Consider the following 20941-nt stretch of genomic DNA (forward strand, 5'->3'; position numbering starts at 1 on the left):
ACACTTGCTCATCTCTCCATCTGCTTTAGAAAGTAGTTGTTCTGGTACTTTCTGTGAAACAGGACCAGAAGACATCACTGGAAAGTGGATAACCAGGCAAGAAAGCCAAAGCTCTTTTCTTTAGGGCATATTTTCTAACTCCTTTGGAGAAAATACTTGCACATGTGTGACTGTGTTTTTAATAGCAAGTACCTACTTACTGTGGGATGTAAACCCAACTGCCTGCAAAGCTTTCTGTGATTTTAGTGCAGCAACTAAATTTAAGTCTTTCCCCACGTATTATCAACTCAAAACATTTCACAATAATTATAAATTGCAAATCATTCTTTTTCTCTGCGTGATTTCCAGCTACTCTGTTAGTATGCAAACTATCCAATAGCTATAAAAATATTTTTAAAACATCATTCAAGGATGCAATTCCTAGCGAAACACTTCTTACAACTGCTTTCCCTCCTATTTCCCTGGCCACCGGCAATACTTCCCCAGTTCTCTGCCTTCTGCCATTGAGGGGACTTCTGCTGCCTGCATGGATTCCAGGTAGAAGGGGAGTCTCAAGGTGAGCAAGTTTTCTTACTGGAGGTGTGTGCACAGCCCTCAGACACGCACCGGGGAGCAGCTTCCCAGCAGCTCACGGGACCCGCTTTGAGACACCAGAATCTGCAGTTCCCAAACCCTTTGCAACACAAACTACCCCAGGAGCTGATTTCCTGCAGCCCCCCTGTACCTGCAGTATCATTCACCCTTCCTCAAGTCATACAACACTGCACATCCTAAATTCAGCCCCTGTACTCTGGGCACGCCCACCATCCAGCCATCACTATCTTCACGATGCTCCCCACTGTCTGCACCCAAGCAGGATCCCGTGTAGCTCTCACAGTTACAGAGCAACAGTCTTGCACTTGTAAGAATGTCTTCACTCATAATTTGCATTTTTGTATAGATATGTTCAGCAAATTAGTCAGTATAAGCATTTTTACAAAATTGCTCAGTACTCACTCCATTCAATAACATCTGAAATATTTCCAAAACCTCAACTGCACATAAATGAGCTTAAAGGCATAGGAGCTACTGGAAACAAACTCAAAACATCTAAACTTCTTATGTTAAAGATTTCTCATTAAACTGATAGAGTGACTTCGACTGACAAGGAGAATTATGTTAGCCATTTATTGTAGTACTTATCAGAATTGGTCTTTTAAGATAAAAAAATGAAGGAAAGTCAATGAAGTGAGTGTCTTGGGTCAGTCGCCTTATTAATTACAGCTTTCTGTTAAAATGTTCTGTTGCTGCATTAACACCCTGTGTTTTAATATGCAGCTATGGCCATGAAAATCTTCAAGCAATAGATGCTAATGAATACAAACAAATACAGCCGATTACCCTGCAGGTTCTAGAAGAGTTTTCTTTCTTCTTTGTTTAGGTTTAAGGGAACAATTATTAGACTATTCCTCAAATAAGAATTTTGGGAAGGACAGAAACAAAACATATACCACTCCCTCTGAGGCACCCAGTATTGGTTAGTGACAGATAATTTGATGATACAGAGAAACGTCAGCTCTTAGAAGGCCATTCGCAAACAGTGTGTCCTTCATAAAACTCAGAAATGTCGAATCTCATGTTGGAGTTCTCAATTCCTTTCCAATTTGCTGCTTATTTGTGTCTTGTGTCTTAAGAGCAGAATTTGTCTCCATAGCACTTCCAAGTTTGACTTCGACCTATAAAGCACCCTCTCTAGCAATGTACTGAGACCACTTGCCAGGAATCCCAAAAGCAATTACATTAAAAATTGTCAAGTGGTTCTGACTGTATCTAGACAATAGGTCCAGACATTAGGTGTACAGTCCTATGCATCCTTTTCTTTCCTGGGGCATTTTGTAAAAATGCACTTCAAAAATTCTTCCCATTTACAACACATAGGCTTAGTAAAATTCATCAAGACTAAGCATAAGCTGCACAATATTGTTTAAGAATAGTTGATTTCCTGTGATTTAAAACAAATGAATAAAACAGCCATAAATATATTCAATTGAACAGACCTGCTTCAGCTTCATGTTGCACTTCTCAACAACAACTTGTGCAGATTTCCACATAGATAACACAGCTCCATACAAAACATTGTTATTAGAAACAAAACACAACCATTTTGCACGAAAAGCACACACACAAAAAGAGAAAGTCTGCTTACATGGGAGACCTTGTGCTTTCAAGGGAAAGGCTCTTTCAAAGTGACTCAAACTTTGGTTTCCTTTGGATCTTTGGATACCCCCATAAGGTGACCGAACTGGCTGATCCCATCTCCTGCTCTTGAGCCTGCATAATATCTATTAAGTGAAAATACCTTGAGACCTCAACCACAGGCCCACTTCGGCACATGCTCAGCTTTCAGTGTATGTACAGCTGTACTGAAATCTGTAAGCACCAAGGACGTACCTGAGTGCTGGCCTGATGGCACCCTAAAATCGCCAGTGACGGTTTTCCAAAGTTTTCTAAGGGAGGGATCCAGAGCTCCAGTCTAAGCATGCTCCCAAAATAGTAGAAGCTCTCCTGTTGAACACATCGTCCTCGTCAGAGGGACTGGATATGTAAACAGTAAGCCATCAGCAGCTGTGGGAAAACTCCACCCTATCCAGCCTAACCTTTGACCATTCAATCTTCTGCTGTTTAAATCAAAGAGCTAACAGAAATAAATATGTGAGGTTAAAAAAGAATACGAATAAACACACACTCCACCTCATCCCACTGCCTTTAGCAAAGCTATAGGACATAAATTGTTGAGTCTGAAGTTAAGAAACAGGGCAGCAATGGCTCAATGGCTGCATAACAGCCCTGCACTTGGAAGTCAAGCTCATGCATAATTTATCTGAAATTAAATTACCTGAAGGGCCACTACAAAATCAACTGCATTCCAAGATGCTGTTAGGAGAACAAGAAAGGCAAAAAGCATCTCTAACAGATGACACCAAAAGCTCTTAAAGAGGTGCAGGGCTTCTGTGAAAGGCTGTGAAATTCAGTATCAATGTTGAGAGCTAAACTTAAGTGCAGTTAAGAGCCATTCCCCCAAAAAAACAATTTACATGTTCACCAGTGAGTATCACCATTGCTAAAAGAAAAGCTTAATTCTGATCTTTGCTATTTCCTGTGAATTTAGCACTAAGTAATCAATAACAGGCAGTGTAGTCTGAACTCAGAAATAGACCATGATAAACAATGCATCCTAAAAACTATCTGTTCTGCAGACAGCAGATGATCCACTTAATTGGCCAACTGATTACCTGATTTTTTTTCCAAGGAGAAACTAGTTAGCTCTACACTCTACAGGGTGTTTTTTTTTTTTTCCAATTGTTTTGTTTTTTAAAACCAAAAAGAATCCCACAGAATATGGATACTCATTTTGACCTTTTGGGATGCTTCTAGGTATTTGTCATACACCGCAAGGATCCCAGTCCCCCAGATTGTTAAAGGTTTACAGAATTTGTGGTGAGAAAACGTACCTTTACATTAAAGAAGTCAGTGTGCCACCAATGCACTCAAAACACCTTGAATTTGCTTGACAAATGATAGAGTAATTTTTCAATAATGAAGTAAACCAGAGCAGAGAAGGTTTGTAACAGTGTTGGGGCCAGGGCTGCCAGCAGACCTCACGCACACGAGGCGACTCAGAGCTTGCACACATAGCACTGGCAGGTTATTACTAAAGGCGACAGCGCTCTTTAGAGAAACTGGCATTCATTATCACGATGCAAAGACTTTTTTTCTGTGAATCTCAGACACATTCTGGCCACCCTCACAAAGCATCCCAGAACAGCCCATTTCACAGATTTCATTGGTTCTCATTACAGCCTCTGTTGTACAATAAATTAACAAGCTGAACTCCCTGTAATCATTCTTGGCAAGGCCTGCAGGATGCAAGTATCAGAACCACTGTGACAACCTACGGAACCACAAAGAAAAGGTTACATACTCAAAAAATGCATCCGTGCTGACAATTCACGGCCCAAAGCGGCCACCTTTGCAGAGGCACTCAACAACACAACATCCATATCCCTGAGGTGGCCGCAGGGATGCTGCCAGTCGCTCTCAGGAAACAGCGCAACGCAGCAAATTAGCTGAGCAGACGTTGATGCTGCGGTAGTCTTTTCATGGCAAATTTCCTGCTAATTCAGGGATTTGAGCACATGTGGAATAAGGACTGAATCCAAAGTTTAACACACCCTCTCTTAAAAACTGAGATATGCACGTAATGGAATAAACAGAAAATTTAATGCAGATTAAAAAAGACGACATGGACAAATACATAAGAAATAGCTTCAGATGGCAAGATCCAACAATTTTGCAAACACCAAAATAGTCTGAAAAATCCAACTAGTTCTCACTATTTAGCAACTTAACTTGAGCTCAAGCTCCATGCAAAAGCCTCAGCACAATTTTCCTTCATGAGATAGCAATGACTGAGGGCTCACACACAGGGGGAAGAAAAGTATGACAGGGAACTGCAGTATCAGCATTTACAGCGGGCTCTTCCTAGTTCTCCAGGACTGCCCAGCTGTTGGCTATGGGAAGGGAAGGACTGTCACCAAGACCTGTAACAATGACATTACAGTGAGCTTCTCATCAAAAAGGGAGGAAATATCACCCTGCAGAATGGGCACCCCAAGAGCAGGAAAATACAGTGAAGACAGTAGTTCAACTATTCTGTGATGCTGGATAGTATCCTCCAGAGAAGTTCAAGAGGAGGCAAGATTACAACAGCTTGTCTGCTTTCCTCTTTCTCTCCAGTACTAAAAATCCCTTTCAAATATTGGAGTGCAGGCTGAAGAGAAATGAGAAGTTGAGACAGAGAGATAGAAAAGAATGGCTGGAGATCTTTGAGAAGAAACACCTGAACCAAAATAATTTGCTGTTCAAAGAATGCTTTGTTGTGTGGGTCAGTTGGTTTGTTTTAAATCACTAGCATTGCCAAATTTATTTGATTTTTCCTTTAAGAAAATTTACCTTTGCTGCATACATGACAAATGACAGCGAAAGAAAAAAGCTGCAGCATGTAAAGACTCATTCTGGAAGTACTTTAAGAAACAAAGTCCACATAATGCAAGAAAGGTTTATTTTCTGGCATGGTACGACACTGAAGTTACTATTTCAACTTTTTTTTTTTTAGGGCCATGAAGCCAAATGTCAAGAAACAGTAAAGAGCACAAGAACATGAAGAACTGTTCAGTGCCCGTAGTGATCCTACCACGTCACAGCTCCTTCTGCCACCACTGTTCCTCAAGTTCTCTCTACACTTCACCATCCAACTGGTTTCCATGACATCCCTTAAACAAAGATGTAAGTATCTATCTATTCTATCCAGAAATTAATTTCCATATGACACTGTAATACATACACACAACACCTCTGTATTACGCTGTGGAAGACCCTACCTGATGCAGATTTTTCGTGGATCCTCTTCATACTCCCAGAACAAAACCTTCCCTTATGACACTCCCAGTGCCAGATCTATTCCTAGCCACATCCAGCCACATGGTTTTAGTTTGGAAAGGACTCACACGGGCCACTGGACTTAATGTCTCCAACCACTGCCTCTCCCAGATGTTCTGTTATTTCCAAGCATTCTGCTTGCTTGCAGGCTGTAACGCTTGAGCCTCCGAGGGCACCTTGGACATGGATTGAATTTATCTTCATGCTCTAAGGGAATATAAACCTGAGAAAGATAGGAGGACACTCTATCTTAAAGCAGAAGCACTAACAGCAAGCCCTGGGAAAATGAGATCTCAGCTACAGCATTCCCAGGAGGTCTGCATAGTACAAACCCTCAATCTTCTACTGAGGCTCTTTTGGATGCAATTGAAGGCAAAAATTAAAAAGGGTGTCTGCTTAAAGCAGCTAACGCTACAGCAGTCTCAGACCTGCTTTACAGAGCTCCTCCTCCCTCCTATCAGTCCCCACCTGCAGACAAATAGGATGTACTGAGTACTACGAGATCCGTGCTATTCCAGACCACGGAGAACTGAGTAAAAAGAACAGAGGTCTTTTACTAAGTGCCACAGCAAAAGTCCCTCTCAGGTTGGAAGGTCCCAAGTTACTTAGATGCAATAGATTCATGCCTTAAATTGAATTTGGAGACAATCCAGCACCAAAACTAACTGGAAAAGTTCAGGCAATACGAGCTCCCCCAACTTATACCTACTTAAAACTCCCAAATTGATTTAAAGGCTTACAGAAGGAACTGCAGCGATGGGGCGTTGTGCTGACCAAAGCATGGATTGCAGCAGAAAGAGCTGCAGAAAGAGCTGCAGCTGAGCAGCCTTCACAGAAGGGAGGGACAGGCAGGCAAACTCTTGACCACTGCTGCTGTAACACCATTTTACAGGGCACGCTGAAGAGGGAGTGTGTTTGTAAAACTGGGCGAGGGGACATACCTTAAAGCTGAGCGACCTTTATTCTGGTGACATGTTGCAAGACGTGATTCGTGGGGCCATGTTGCAAGGAACATGAATCCCATTCACTAGTGTACCTGTATAATCTAAACAAGCAGATGGGTTATTCTTCCACCAGGCATAATAAATAAGAAAAAAGCATGAAGAAGAATGGGATCAAGAGATGGAAAACAGCAAAGGTCCAATGTCTTAGCATTTTCCTGACAGCACTGTGCACGGTGACCAGGAGGACTTGAAAATATTGCTGGCAAACCCTGCTCAGGCTCACTTAGAGTTACAGCATTAACCTGACATAAGGGCCACCACAGCCCTGGGGAATAGGAAAATGAGCACAGCAATATCTGCACACCTCAGCACAGCGTTAACATTCATCTCTTTTGCTAGTCAGAGATTGACCAGCTCTACCGCAAGCACAGAGGACACCGCTGCAACATCTTTCCAAACCAGACTGGAGCAGCCTCCCGCTGTCGCCAGCTGCAACAGGGTTCAGCAGCCGCCCCACACCTCTGCTAACAGAGCCCAAGTCTGGTGGGGCTGCACAGGCTGCACTCCTGGGAGCCCCAGGTGAGAAATGAGAGGAGATAACCTATGGCAGAAAACCCAGCCATCCCCAGCAGGGTGGTGGCATTCAGACTAGACCGTACCTGTAGGGCTGGAAGCCTTTGAAACTCTAAAGGGTGGGCTTTTTGTTGCCACTTCACCCAGGCCCCTGGCAGAACAGTGACACAGCTCATGACACAGAAATCCCAACATGAAAAGGACACCTTCTGCATACACCTTCCCCTGGGCTTTTACTTGCAGTGAATTTGTTCGTTTCCACAGCTCTTTGAAACAATACCCACCTGATATTCAGAAGAAATTAGTTATTAAGACGCAGACATTAAATCTGAGCAAGACCTTCTCTGCACCCCTTGTTCACAGAAAAACCAGAACTACAACTCAGAGAGAATAGCAAGGATCTGACCTAGCTGAACTTTGAAGACTTTTTTTTTCTTGAAGAGACCTCCATTCTATCTGCATTGAGTACTCTTCAAAATCTGACACAAGGAGATGACCTACAGGATACAGTTAAAACATCTAAACCTTCTCTGATCTTCAGTTAACCCACAGAAAATGCTACCTAAGCCAGACAAGCCAGAAAGAAGGTTATGCTGGTTAAAAACACTGCCTTTTGAGCAGGAAAGAAAATCAGCTACAAGAAAGCAGTGTATTACAAACTGAAAATGAGAAAAGTTGTTGGTGTGGGTTATAAAGTGAGAAAGAGTAGGACGTTAGTAAAAGAAGAAAACAGACCAGGAGCTGCAGCAACCAGAGGAGTTGATACAAGTAGAAGGGTTTGGTGGCCAGTGGCAATTACACAGGGAGCACGCAGAGGGATTGTTTGTTTTGCTCCTGAAAATATCAGGAAAAGGCAGTTGCCACCAGCAGCCCATCACTGAGCAGCAACACTGGTATTCTTAATAGTACAAAAGAGCATTTGTTTACTCAAAAATGGTAATAGAATTCCAGTAGCAACTCAGGAGGAAAAGCCAAACCAGTTTGAATAGACCCGGCTAAGTAACAACTTGTGCCACTCGTACTCATCTGTGTTGCACCTCTAAATGGTGGATTTATGGCTTATCTGTGAGTGGATGCTTTTCATTGTCAAAATTATGGAAGAGCTGCAAAAAGATTTAATTGACAAAGAATAAAGTAATCATTAGCGCTATTTCCAACTTTAAGAAAAACAGTGCCTGGCAGACTAATCTCATAGCTCTTCTTTTATGAGATTAAAAGTTTGGTTGACATATGCAATAAAGTAATCATAATATACTTAGATGCTACTATATTATGGTTTCTGCAATGCATTTGACTTGGTACTAGATGAGATTTTGATTAAGATTTAGCAATAAAAAATCAATTCAGGAGACATTAAATGGATCAAACACTGGATAAATGATATGTCTCAAACGTGAGAGTAAATGTGAAACACTCGTCATGTAGATGTGCCTCAAATGGGGTCCTGCAGGGACCTGTTCTGAGCCCAATTCCGCTTAGCATTTTTTAAGTAACCTGGTAGGAAGCATAAAATCAGTATACATGGAGTCCAGAGATTTGAACAGTGATGAATAACAAAGAATATGCGTCAATGATCAAAAGACTGCTTGACGACCAATGCATAAAAAAATAAAGTATGTTCCAATAGGGACCAAAATGTGAGGACATAAATCTATAGAAACATGAAGGGCAAGCCTTACTTAGAGTACTGTGATCCAGGAAACAGTAATTTTGGAAAAACAAACGAACAAAAACAACAAAACAACCATCACCACCTGCTTGGTTGGCAGCGAATGTGACAAAAATATCAAAATGGTATACTTGGCTATATAAATATAATATCTGCTAGGGACAGAGACGTTTAGTATCTTCATATTCATTGATCATGAGATACTCTCAGTTTAGAGATTATGCTGAAAATTGGAGAGAGTTCACAGGAACCACAAGAATCAGGAAGATTTGAAAGACATATACAAGTAAGAGATCCAAGATTCTTTTAGCTCAATACACACACTGTCTAACTGTAAGAAAATTGTAGAAGCCCAAATTAATATAAGAAACAACTTTAAAGCACAGTTCTTATAATATATTAAAGCCATATTTGGGCCATTTTATTCAGAATTTAATGGTTTCAAATCAGTAGTTGAATTAAATAGCGAATCAATCTACTTTAAGAAGTCCTTCAAATTACATTCTCATATTGACCCTGTATAAACTCAAAATGTAGACTGATTGTTACAGATTATAGATGATTATATAAAGATTAGTATTGTCATGTGATACATCCTTTCATCTGCAGTAAATTGACAAATTCAAAGTGAAAACAACAACAAACAGTGAGGAGAGCTGGCCATGGTCACAAACTCCCCAGGATGACGGTAGAGTCTCCATCACTTGACACGCATTCAGCAGCACTCCTTCCAAAAGGACGTCACATCAGATCAATTGTGATTTCATTCAAGTCCTATATAATGGAGAGCACAGCAGATTTCAGCAGTATATTTTAGCCTCATCAGCCTGATACTAGCTCAAAAATTCAATCCTGTATTTTTCTGTAGAAAACTGTTAAACATGACTATACATTCTAGTCTGCTATCATGGCACTGTACATTACTAGGCACAGGGGACCCAAAATAAGATGGCCAATTTAATTTCATTCTGAATCTTATAACAATCCTCCAGGAATAACATGCATAATCCAATAAACCACCCAAATCTCCATAGTCTAATCACATTATTTTAAGCCCTTTTTAATCAACTTAAATTATTTTTTTCATTAATTACATTTATGCTGATTCAGATCAACACAAATCCTTAAATTTAGCTTAAATCTAGCAATGAAGTTCCAAAAAATCTATAGGATAAGGTAGTCAAGTTGTTCTAATAGGACTGTTTTTCTTTGTCATTCATAAGTGAATTATTAAACATGTTGAGACAGAAGACAGCGCCAAATATGAGCTATGTGGGCAAGCATTGTTTTAGTTGGTCTGTAATGTACTTGGGGTGAAATTTTGACTCAAAGCTGTTGTCTAAAGGTCCCAGCTTCCCATAAGAGAGAAAAGTAACTTCCAGCATATCTGAGAAAGTCATTAGCTCCTCAGAGGAAATCGTTTATGAATTTAGCAAAGTGTCTTTGAGGTGCAGGAGTTCATACAGCAGGGTACAAAAGGCACCACCTGCATGGGAGCCCAAGACACAGATCCCTGCGGCACCCTGCTGCCCCAGGGCTCTTCTGGCATGGGAGGCTGCAGGTTCATCTCCCCACAGGCTGTGGCCTTCAGTGGTCCTCTCTGTGCTTTGCTGTCCCCTGCCAATAAGATTCCTCATAAACCCAGGTTGAGGGAAAACTTTCTGATAGCTCCTCTATATCAAAGCGCACATACAGCTAGCCACTTGTGTCTGTATGTATACTTATGCTCAACTATTTCTGAAGGATTTTACTTCCATCTACAGGGGGCTGTGGATATTTTTTTTTATTTGTTTGGTCAATGTTGTTTTTTGTTTGTTCTCTTTAGCAACTAGGCACACATTCCAATATTAACTATTTTCACCTTCAGCACACTTAGGCTGACAAGCTAAGCTGAGGTGTAAGTTATACCTGCTGATAAAATCCCAGCCCACGGAGCAGCCACACCAAGCCATGAACCATGTTGCTACACTCTGGTACAGAAACGCGGAGTTAAAGGGCTAAAACTGACATGCAAGTGATGGGGGATTACGGGGATCTACTTGGCAATTGTCTCATGAGCTAAATGTCTGCCTCGGAAGCAAAGATTTTTCCAATACTACAGAGGAAACAAATACTCAAGAGACAGCTGTGGAAGCCTCATTAAATCAGATTACCTGAATCTAATAAGTAAGGATATTTTTTTATTTTTTTTTAAACCAATGCAGACTCTGAATGCTTGCATTACTCATCAAAATCAGGAGTAAATGGTGTAGGTTATGAGTGCTCGTTAAGCTTTCACAGCAAATAGCAGCATCATAAACATCTGATTTATTTAAAGAATAGTTGATTTACTCTGGAGAGGTGTTAAAATTTTTATCATATTTCTCCAAAGCTACCTACCTTCAGGGGCAGAACTCTCCTACTCCCAGGAGCTCAAGTCAAATTTTGCTTGTTTATTTACTTTTTTAAAAAATAAATAAAGATTGCAGTTGTAATGTAATATGACTCTGGTCACATATTTTGTTAAGCCATTATCATTCCTTATCCTCACCAGTGAATTAGCTGCATGCCTGAGTATTATGGTCCCCTGGGTTTCACACAGCACATGCATCGTTATGGCTGAAGTGTATCACCTACCTGGCATAACAGCTTCCATCCGGCTAATATTTGTACATTATAAATTAGCGGCAGTAAGGGTAGTAAAAAAAAAAAAATCTAACCACAATACAATTATACTGTAACTGCAATATAACAGTGTGCTTACTGGCTTACGCTTCTTTTGCGAGGACTCAGTGGTTGGCACCCAGGCTGCAGAGCAATTGGGTTTATTTCTGCCTGAAAGCATGACCTGATTTACAACCCTCAACAGACCTTATGTAGATACATCTTAATTCCTTCCCAGTGATGTTGTGCCACTTGCCTGGACATGTGAAGCAGGCACAGGGCTCAGAGAGGGTGAGGATAGGTCCCTGCCACAGCGGTCACCGCACTCCCTGAGCCCCTGCCCCTCTCACCACCCCCAAGATCCGCTCGTCATCAGGCTCAGCTGCCACTAGCACCAGCAGGCGTGCTCCCAAAGCCAACCCGAATGAGACCGAACAGACATCTGTTAAATACCAGCAGTGCTTGATTCTGCGAATAGTGGCAGAAGTGTGGCATGAGTGAGCCATGCCTCAAAAGCTGGGACAAAGTGAGTGACTTAGAGTTATGCTGCAGAGAATTAAGCAAAAGCTACACATGCCAGGCAGACATCACACTTTCTACATTCATACACAGTCACAACAAGGATGGAAGCTACTTACAGAGAGCACAAAAAAAAAATAAGGAGAGGTATTTGCAGGAAATTGGTGTTAACCACTGTAAACCACTTTTCATTGGACAAAATCAGCTCGGGAGTCAAAGCCCATTCAATGGGTCCTTTAAAACAGCTTACAATTTGCAACAACTGTGTGATTTAGCAGTTGCTCATTTGAAACTTTAATATTACAAACACTTACACACACACATTTAGTCTCCATGGTCATGCAGTTCATCTGTTAATATTCTTTCCAGCATAAAAGAAGTGTGCCTGGGCATTTGTTCAACCAAGAACTCCTCAAATCCTTTTTAAGCACCACTGTTCCGGCTTTTGAAGACGTCCACAGCTAGTACCCATATTGTCAGTGTGCTTTTACATAAGTAAACATGTTTTAAAAAAATTAAGGAAAAGCCTTTTTCTTATTCTAAATGAATTATCTCTCTCTTTTCTTCTTTCTTGTTATTTTTATTCATTCCTTTAAGCAGGTGCATGATGAACAAACACTCCCTGACACACTGCTCCACAGTACACAAGGTTAAAAGGCTGCAGGACTTGCTAACTCCTTGGAAAAATGGAGGAAAGGCAGACAAGGAAGTGCCCTGCCAGAGAGCTGGGCAGCAGCAGGTGTCCCGCACAGGGGGGTGAGCCGGGAACACGGCCTTCTCTCAGGTGGGACTGCTCCAAACCCAGAGTATTTTGAAGAAGCCAACTTTAAAGGTCCATTTTCCACAAATGATACTGTATTTTTGCCAGCTGGTAATCAAAGGAAAATCATAATGCTGTAAAGATGCTATTTTGCTATATTTTTTTTTTATGTGTCTGTCTCTCTGACTAAAAAGGACAATAATTAAAAAATCATATTTTCTGAAAATTACAGAATTCATTTGCTTTGCCTGCCAGCTTTCAATTTCAAAGCTTTTCATGAAATTTCCAGTCTTAACAGTAAAGCAAAGCTTTATGCAATGAAGGGCAGACATATTTTATATCTGTTTAATTATAATAATGAAGACTTTGGTAATGCATTTAAAAGAACTGCAGTATAATCAATGCTGTATCCAGAGAACTGCTTTGTTGTACCCAAGAGAATTTGTCTGTCTTAATTAAGTCTCCTCTCTCAGATGCAGAACATAATGACTCTTCTACATCAAGTACCTTATATAATGGCACAACAGCTCTACTTTTTGCATACGGCTTACACTGCTTTCTGGTGCAGTTTCTAGCACTACCATCACACTTCTTAAAGCAGAAACACAGAAAACAGAGAAAACAGAGTTTGGACAGTGTCTTTTTATATGCTGAATGGTATGCACATGCTTCAGTCCTGTGTTTTACCAAGGAGACCAAGAGTAAAGTATGAATGCCCTAATATTATCTGTTGTATGAAGTAAGACTATTTATGATTCAGACTAACTTACCGGGATGATAATGAAAGCAGTGTCTAGACCACAGAACAGTGTTTGAAGTTCATGAAAATCCTACTCCTATTTATACCTTATTTTCTAGCCTTGTTCTCTCAAGATATATTTGGAACCAGAAGAAAGCATGAAACACTGTAGTAGCACCAGACCATTTACAGCTAGATTGAAAAAAAAAAATCTATTAGAACTATCACAGAAACTCCATAGCTCATTTATTTCAGTGGTTTTTGTCTCTGCTGTTCTCCAGTTTTGAATCAATATTGAAGCTTATGGAAAATGTTTTCATCTTCCTGCTTATATATGAACAAAATGACTTAAAGTTGTTTGTGTTGTGTTTTTTTTCCTGACAATATTTTCAGCTGGGATCATTATCAACCAAGAGAAGAAAAACGATCAACTTTCTGCATGCAGTTAAGAAGAAAACATTTTTTCACTATGTATTGCGGAACACAATGCATTTCTAACTCATTTTCCAAAACCAGCTAATTTCTGCAAAGGAGTTTCTCACCTACAAGGTATATTGAGGCATGTTGGATACTCTGCAGTTGCTGAGTATTTGTCCCTTGATCAAAGCGCACTGTTGTGCCTCAGCAAATTGAAATGGCATTATCACCCTCATGAAAAATTCATCCAGCAACCAATATGCCAGCATCCTAAAACACAAACAGTAGTGCAAGTGCTCCAAATCAAGTGTGGTCGCTCAGCCAGCACTGTGCACAAGCACACACACAGAGACTTCAGTTTGTGGTGCTTCTGCATTAAAATGCTGGCACAACACAACCTCAGCCATTAGTTCCTTCCTATGCCCTGATACAAAGTTTTATCCTACCAATAACCACATACACCAAAGTAAACTCAAACTCAACACAGAAAAGGGAATGAAACTACGAAAACCGCACTATCCAGAAATTAGCCACTATATTCAATGACAAAGGATAAATTAGGAAGGGATCTAAGCATATCTTTTGATTTTGGGTTCAATATAGACACATAGACACATATTTCTAGGTTGGAAGAGACCTCAAGATCATCAAGTCCGACCTCCGACCTAACACTAAGTACTCCACTAAACCATATCGCTAAGCTCTACATCTAAACGTCTTTTAAAGACCTCCAGGGATGGTGACTCCACCACCTCCCTGGGCAGCCCGTTCCAATGCTTAATAACCCTTTCGGTAAAGAAGTACTTCCTAACATCCAACCTAAAACTCCCCTGTCGCAACTTTCGCCCATTCCCCCTCGTCCTGTCACCAGGCACGTGGGAGAACAGACCAACCCCCACCTCGCTACAGCCTCCTTTAAGGTAACTGTAGAGAGCGATAAGGTCGCCCCTGAGCCTTCTCTTCTCCAGGCTGAACAATCCCAGCTCCCTCAGCCACTCCTCGTAAGACTTGTTCTCCAGACCCCTCACCAGCTTGGTCGCCCTTCTCTGGACTCACTCGAGCACCTTGATGTCCTTCTTGTAGCGAGGGGCCCAAAACTGAACACAGTACTCGAGGTGCGGCCTCACCAGAGCCGAGTACAGGGGGACAATCACTTCCCTAGACCTGCTGGCCACACTGCTTCTTTTGCAAGCCAGGATGCTGTTGGCCTTCTTGGCCACGTGAGCACACTGCTGGCTCATATTCAGCCGACTATCAACCAATACTCCCAGGTCCTTCTCAGCCAGGCAGCTTTCCAGCCACTCATCTCCCAGATGGATCCAATATGGATCTCTCTTAAGTGGCGGAAGGAAGCTAAGCCTGTGAAGAACTGAAGAACAGAGCATTTTTGGAGGGTTACCTGAGCTGGGCTCAATAAAATAAATTTGAGCATTTTGATGAATTCTGAGAGCTACCCACAGTCATGCAGGAATTGCAGGGCAGAGCAGCAATGAACGCTGCCAACACCATTATATTGAGCCACAAAACCACCCCGCTGTTTTCAGAGATTGTGCTTTTTTCTTTTTTTTTTTTTTTTTTTTTTAAAATCAATCCTACATGTTCCATGAATCACAGCTTCACAGTAGGATTACATCAGCATGTAGTGAAACTAAGTCAGTTGTCTTAGTAAAACCAGGCTTTTCTTTGCAAGTGCAGAAACAATACCGCACACTAGTTGTGAATACTTTTTGAACTAGACTGCTCAAGATATCTTCAGTAAAAAAGTACACACATCTGACGATGAGCTTTTTCATTTTTGACCATAAACAGGAATTGAGGGAAGGTAAGAGAAATGGACTGGAAACCTCTTAACCTAAACCATACATTTGACCGTAAGTTTTATCACAATTAAGCAGGGGGAAAAAATGATTCACTTTAGCTAACACCAAGTGTTGGTTTCATGCCTAAAATGTTTCAGCATAATAGGTTTTTGTTGCTCTTTTCTTCTTTTTTTTTTCTTTTTTTTTTTTAATGTCCTTGTTCGTGCAATACCAGAAGAGACGCACGGAAGTGCCCTGTTACTTCTGCCATTTTCTTTCTGTGTGCTTCACAGAAGTGATGACACAAAGTTTATTTCATAGTTTCGTGCAGAGCTGGTGCAATGAAAAAGCAAAATCACTCACAAGCAGTTTGTATGCAGAGCTTCACTAAGAAAGTGACACGTTGCCCATAATTTAACCAGAATTTTCAGAAACAGAAAATGTCTATGAGATGCTGGTGTTTATGCTAAGAATGGGACTAAAAGGCCTGGAAAATCTTTTCATTTGTTTTCCTATGTAAGCCTGTGCAGTTTCTTGATCAAAGAGACAGACAACATTTGGCAAATAAATATATTTTAAATACACATCCTGGACACGTTTATACTCCATTTGTGAATAACAGAGAATCAAGAACAAAGCCATGTTCAGTCCTGTGACTTGTCACGACCACATGGGTAGGAGGAGCATATGTGTGCAGCCGTGTGCGCACACACCACATGCCAACACACACCTAAGCAGGAGCCTCAGAGGGACTTCATCACCTCCTTCTCAAGCGCATTTTGTAACAGAAAAAAAAAAAGCCAATGAACCAAACCAAAAAACACCTTGGTACATCCTGGGCTGTTCCAAAGCAAGTACTCTCTTCCACCCAAATGTCTCCTTGAAGCCCAGAGCGCAGTAACATCTCCCAGGGATGATCAGGCGGCATCCAGAAGAAGAAAGAGAAACAGAACAAGAGGAAGAACTCCAGCTGAGAGAAACTGGGAATATCAGCACAAAACTTCTCTCCTTATAATTACGTTGGTAGAGTAACAGCAGAATTAGACAAAAGGAGCAACCAGAAGCCCCTTCCAGCACAGGTTGCTACTGTTTGGATTAATCAGATAGAGCTGTTCTTGAAACCAATACATTAATTGACATTAGTTCAGTCTGCATGTATAATTTCAATTCATTCATTTTTCACACCAAATAATGTCAGATTTTAATTAAAATCTTTTAACTGAAAATTAAAATGTCAGTGGTGATGTACAGTTGGTACTGAACAGATTTATTTTGTCCCTAACATAAATAAAAGAGCAAAAGTTTCAAGCAATACTTTGGTCAGCCAGCATCAGGGACTGACCGCCATCAAATCAAGTCCTGGGGTCATATTTTCTCTCTAAACATACATTTTGCTGCCAGTTACATGCTTGCAGGATTAAGGACTGCCCAGATAAACTGTTATTCTACTAGCAGAGGGATGTAAAAGAGAATAGCTCCTAGATGCTGTATATTAGCATCGTGTGTGTCTAATGCATGCCTTAAGACACAAACAGCTTTCTCACTCATCAGACAAAAGACTGCCACTCAGCAAAACCGAAGCCTTGAACTCCTTTGTTTTTGACATGCTCAGCTGGCTCTCTGGATGCCTGTGATTGCAACATTTTTCTCACTGTGTCTCACTAGGATCCTGAAACGGCTGAAATACGAGGAAGTCCCTCAGGCTCCTAAAATCAGAGCTCCTAAAATCAGGGTGCGAACGGTACTGCGCCATCAGTCAGCAGCCGCCTGCTTTCCTCTCCCTGCCCTTGCCTCTGCGCTCTACTCCCACAGCAACTGCCTCCAGCTCCACAGAGGATTACGCCAGGATCCCAAGGGGAAGTCCATGTCAGTCTGTTATTAATACAGAAAAAACAGAAGTGGCCACTCCTAAGCATGCATGCTACCTGACATTGCCATCTCCCTGTGTGCCTGTGTTATGAGAACAGTTTCCAGGGCTGTCCCTACAGGGGTTCACTTGCCACGAACTAGACACTGGCTTTGGTCTGAATTTCTAGATCCACGTGTGGTTTGGCCAAGCCCCCAGCACACCCAGTCGGGCCCTGCCTGTGCTGATGGCCATTTGCGGAGACACCTCTTCTGATTCTACAAATGAAGCCCATTCCATGGCTTAACTTTGTTTTTGGGCTACAAATTAAATGAAAGTGACAATAAAACATCACATATTGCCACGTACACTTACGGTGAATGGGGATGTGAATGCGCAAATGAGAACTAGGCCATGAGTTGTAGAGAATAATTCAAACAAAAAAGAAAAGACCGATACATGAAGGAATTATAAACACAAAGGAAAAGTCATTAAATCCATGCAAAAGTGGACAAGCTAAAGAGCTTTTGATACCTGGCTCACACTAACTCTCCCTCCCCTTTAAACATGACCTGAAAAAAGAAACTTCCCTTCTCCGTTGAGCACGTTTACTTCCTGACAAACATTACTGAGGATTGCACTATTAAAGTCGATAAAAGGAGAGTAGTTTAATCACTAGAGCTAGTTTTGGGTTTTTGATGAGGTTCTGATGCTCAAACTGCTAATAGTTCGAGCCTAATTTTCTGGCAATTTTTTTCCTACTCTCTCAGCAACTGTATTTATCGCTTTTCCATTCCTGAGGTATCTAACATCACTGTACCTGTCAGGTGCTGGGGACAGAAAATGACTTCTCTGCAGCATTAAAAAGGCTGAAAAAAGAAAATGAATATTACTAACGGGCAGCTCCAGTGCTGCTGTTGCTCCAGGATACGGCAATTCCACAGAGCTGAATTACATTACATATTTGCACATGGCAACTTGCTCTGTACAGGAAATATTCCTCCTCCCTGAGTCTTGCTGTTAAAACAGATCGGCTGGGAAAAAAAAAAAAAGAATAAGGGGTTGGAATGGGAAAAAATTACCAGCCTGGGGAGAGCGCAAGCACATCCCCACAGAGCACTGAACACAGGACTGCAGAAAAGCACCCGCAGCTCCTGTCCTCGAGAGCCACAGACAACCTGAGCCAACCCCCAGCCATCCCCCAGGGCAGAGTCCCTGCCATGCCACCAGGGCACGTTTCTCTGCCCAGAAACGATGTGGACAACCCCACACCTTCTTGGGGTGAATGTTTCCCCACAAAGCTGCTGGTCCTTCACAGCCCCGCTGCCAGAGCTATTTAATAAACCACAAGTAGACTTCAGGCTTGAAATTTCACAGAGATGTTTAGACTGCGAGCTCACACAGTGACATACTTCTGGCTTTGAACAAGACTGTGAAAACCTATCTTTGGTCGTTTACACATCCCCTCTTCTAGTGTGAGACCTGCCATCTGCCTACCACCGTTTGCCAGTTACGCTGCCGTACCGCCAGCTACGGTGCCGCCGCCGCACTGCTGTCACGCAGACAGACAAACCCCCCTTGGTGCTTCCTCCCGCAGGCTGCTTGCGGGATGCTGAGCAGGAGCGGCATCTCCGCCAGACCCAAGTCCCAGATCTCTCCCTCAGCAGCCCTGGTGGGATAAATTCAGCGCCTACGGGGAAGCATGACATTCAGAAATGCCTATGTTTTTTCAGAGGTGCTGCCACAATGATTTTATTCTCATGTGGGGCTCTCAGCAGACTTTCCAACTAAGTAAGCCCCCAGGGTTTGTCCATACTAACCATACCCCAAAGGAGCAGGTGAGGGGCCAAGGGCCCAATCTGAATTTCTCCCAGCTGAGCTGTGAGAATGACGCATAGAGCAACAGCAGCTGAGGGTCAGATAGGATGCTAACAGAGCTGGCACACAGCAAGTTAATGTCTCCTGCTCTTTCCTCACCTGCCCAGACACAAACGCGCACCGCAGACTGTTTAAAAACAGAGGTAATTTGAATTAAATAGTAGTCTTAACACCTTCCAGGAACAATCTTGCAAACAGAACCAAGCATTGAGATGCGTTTTATTCAAATCCCTGCAAGCAAACACCTGGCCCTGCTGTAACACCACTGCTCTTGCCTCGCCTTAGTTATTCCATTCCCATTGTGGGGTGCTATTTATCTCATTCCCTGCGCAACATAAAAGCCATTTCTCCAGTCAAACTCTACATTATAGATGGTTATTCTCTTCTTTATCGTGAGCCCACTAATAGATGATTTCACACCAAGACAAAGCATGCAGCTGAGCCACAAGAAAGGCAGTAGAGAACCAGCCCTGCTCGGGCCCAGCACCTCTCCCAGGATTTCCCACTGCCTGCAGGGTCTGACTGGCCGTACATTGCCACCACCGCACTGCCTGCGCTATTTCCATTCACTGGAGAGATGGAGAGGCAGCAAATTGGTGCAGCAGTGATGTACTGATGTGATGTATGCTCCCCTCCAGAAGCTCAGTGCCTCTGAATATGAAAATGTTAAAGCCATGTTTTTGATAAGCATGACAAATCGCGTAAAGTCATTACAATTTTATTAGAGGAAACATTTTCAAATGCATTGATTAAATTAGGAATAATGACTTGGACCTAAAGATATAAACCTCTAATTTCATCATCACTAATGACCTCCTGAAATAGCAGGGAGGAAGTCAGCATCTTAAGGGTCAAGACAAAGAGCGCACAGCCACACACCAGCAGCCCTCCCATCGGCCTCACAGCAATGGGCAAAACCCATCATGGAGACAGAGACCGCAGAGAGCCAAATCACAATCCATACGTTAAATTACTTGAGCTGTGTTTTTAACCACTGTTTGAAATGACTGAGCTTACAGACTCCAGCAAATATTGAAACACCTTCTTTAAGCAAACAGCAGCTTATATAAAACATTAGCTGTTATCCTCTGCCTATTCACAATGAAGTGCACTGAAAATTGAATGTATTCAACCTGTGATTGTCTCCTCGATACAAATGGTGTGCACCTTCCAATTTAGAAGGGGCATGCATACATCTCACATACCAAACTGCTAACTCCAAAAGAAGAATCCCAAACAAGAAAGAGTGAAATGAATGTACACTGTGTTTGTCAAAATACAGAAAGTAATCTGGGGGAAAAGCAAATTGTTCTTCCCTCAACTCAAAAATTACTACCATCTTCACTGTTTTCTGAAAAATCAGTTAAATGAAAAAGATTGCTGATGGAACAATTTCTTTAACAAAGATTGCGCTTTTAAGTTAGATATTAATAGGGAAGACTACAATGACAAACAGTACATCAGTGTGGAGAAACAGAATTATCTGAGTGCTTTCTCCCACCTTCCTTCTTTTCAGCAGATTGCAGATTTATGTACTTCTCCTTCTCACAAGGACTACATCACAAGACAATGCATGATTCATTCATTTGTTCATTAAACTTCACCAGCATAGCATCATCTGTCAGGTAAATGGGAAACACATCCAGACAATATACTGCTGTGCATTAACCCTTTTC

General features: G+C 41.8%; 3 protein-coding genes across 6 annotated transcripts in view; 2 read left to right on the plus strand and 1 right to left on the minus strand.

The window, feature by feature from the left end:
- Positions 1 to 20941, plus strand: part of SF3B1 (splicing factor 3b subunit 1) — a 426274-nt gene that overhangs the window by 122313 nt on the left and 283020 nt on the right. The window lies entirely within an intron of this gene.
- Positions 1 to 20941, plus strand: part of HSPD1 (heat shock protein family D (Hsp60) member 1) — a 388176-nt gene that overhangs the window by 122313 nt on the left and 244922 nt on the right. The gene's annotated exons all lie outside the window — the stretch shown is intronic.
- PLCL1 (phospholipase C like 1 (inactive)) overlaps positions 1 to 20941 on the minus strand; it is a 78514-nt gene that overhangs the window by 42959 nt on the left and 14614 nt on the right. The window lies entirely within an intron of this gene.

The sequence above is a fragment of the Cygnus atratus genome, chromosome 6 (assembly GCF_013377495.2).
Source record: "Cygnus atratus isolate AKBS03 ecotype Queensland, Australia chromosome 6, CAtr_DNAZoo_HiC_assembly, whole genome shotgun sequence".
In the NCBI taxonomy this organism is placed as follows: Eukaryota; Metazoa; Chordata; class Aves; order Anseriformes; family Anatidae; genus Cygnus; species Cygnus atratus.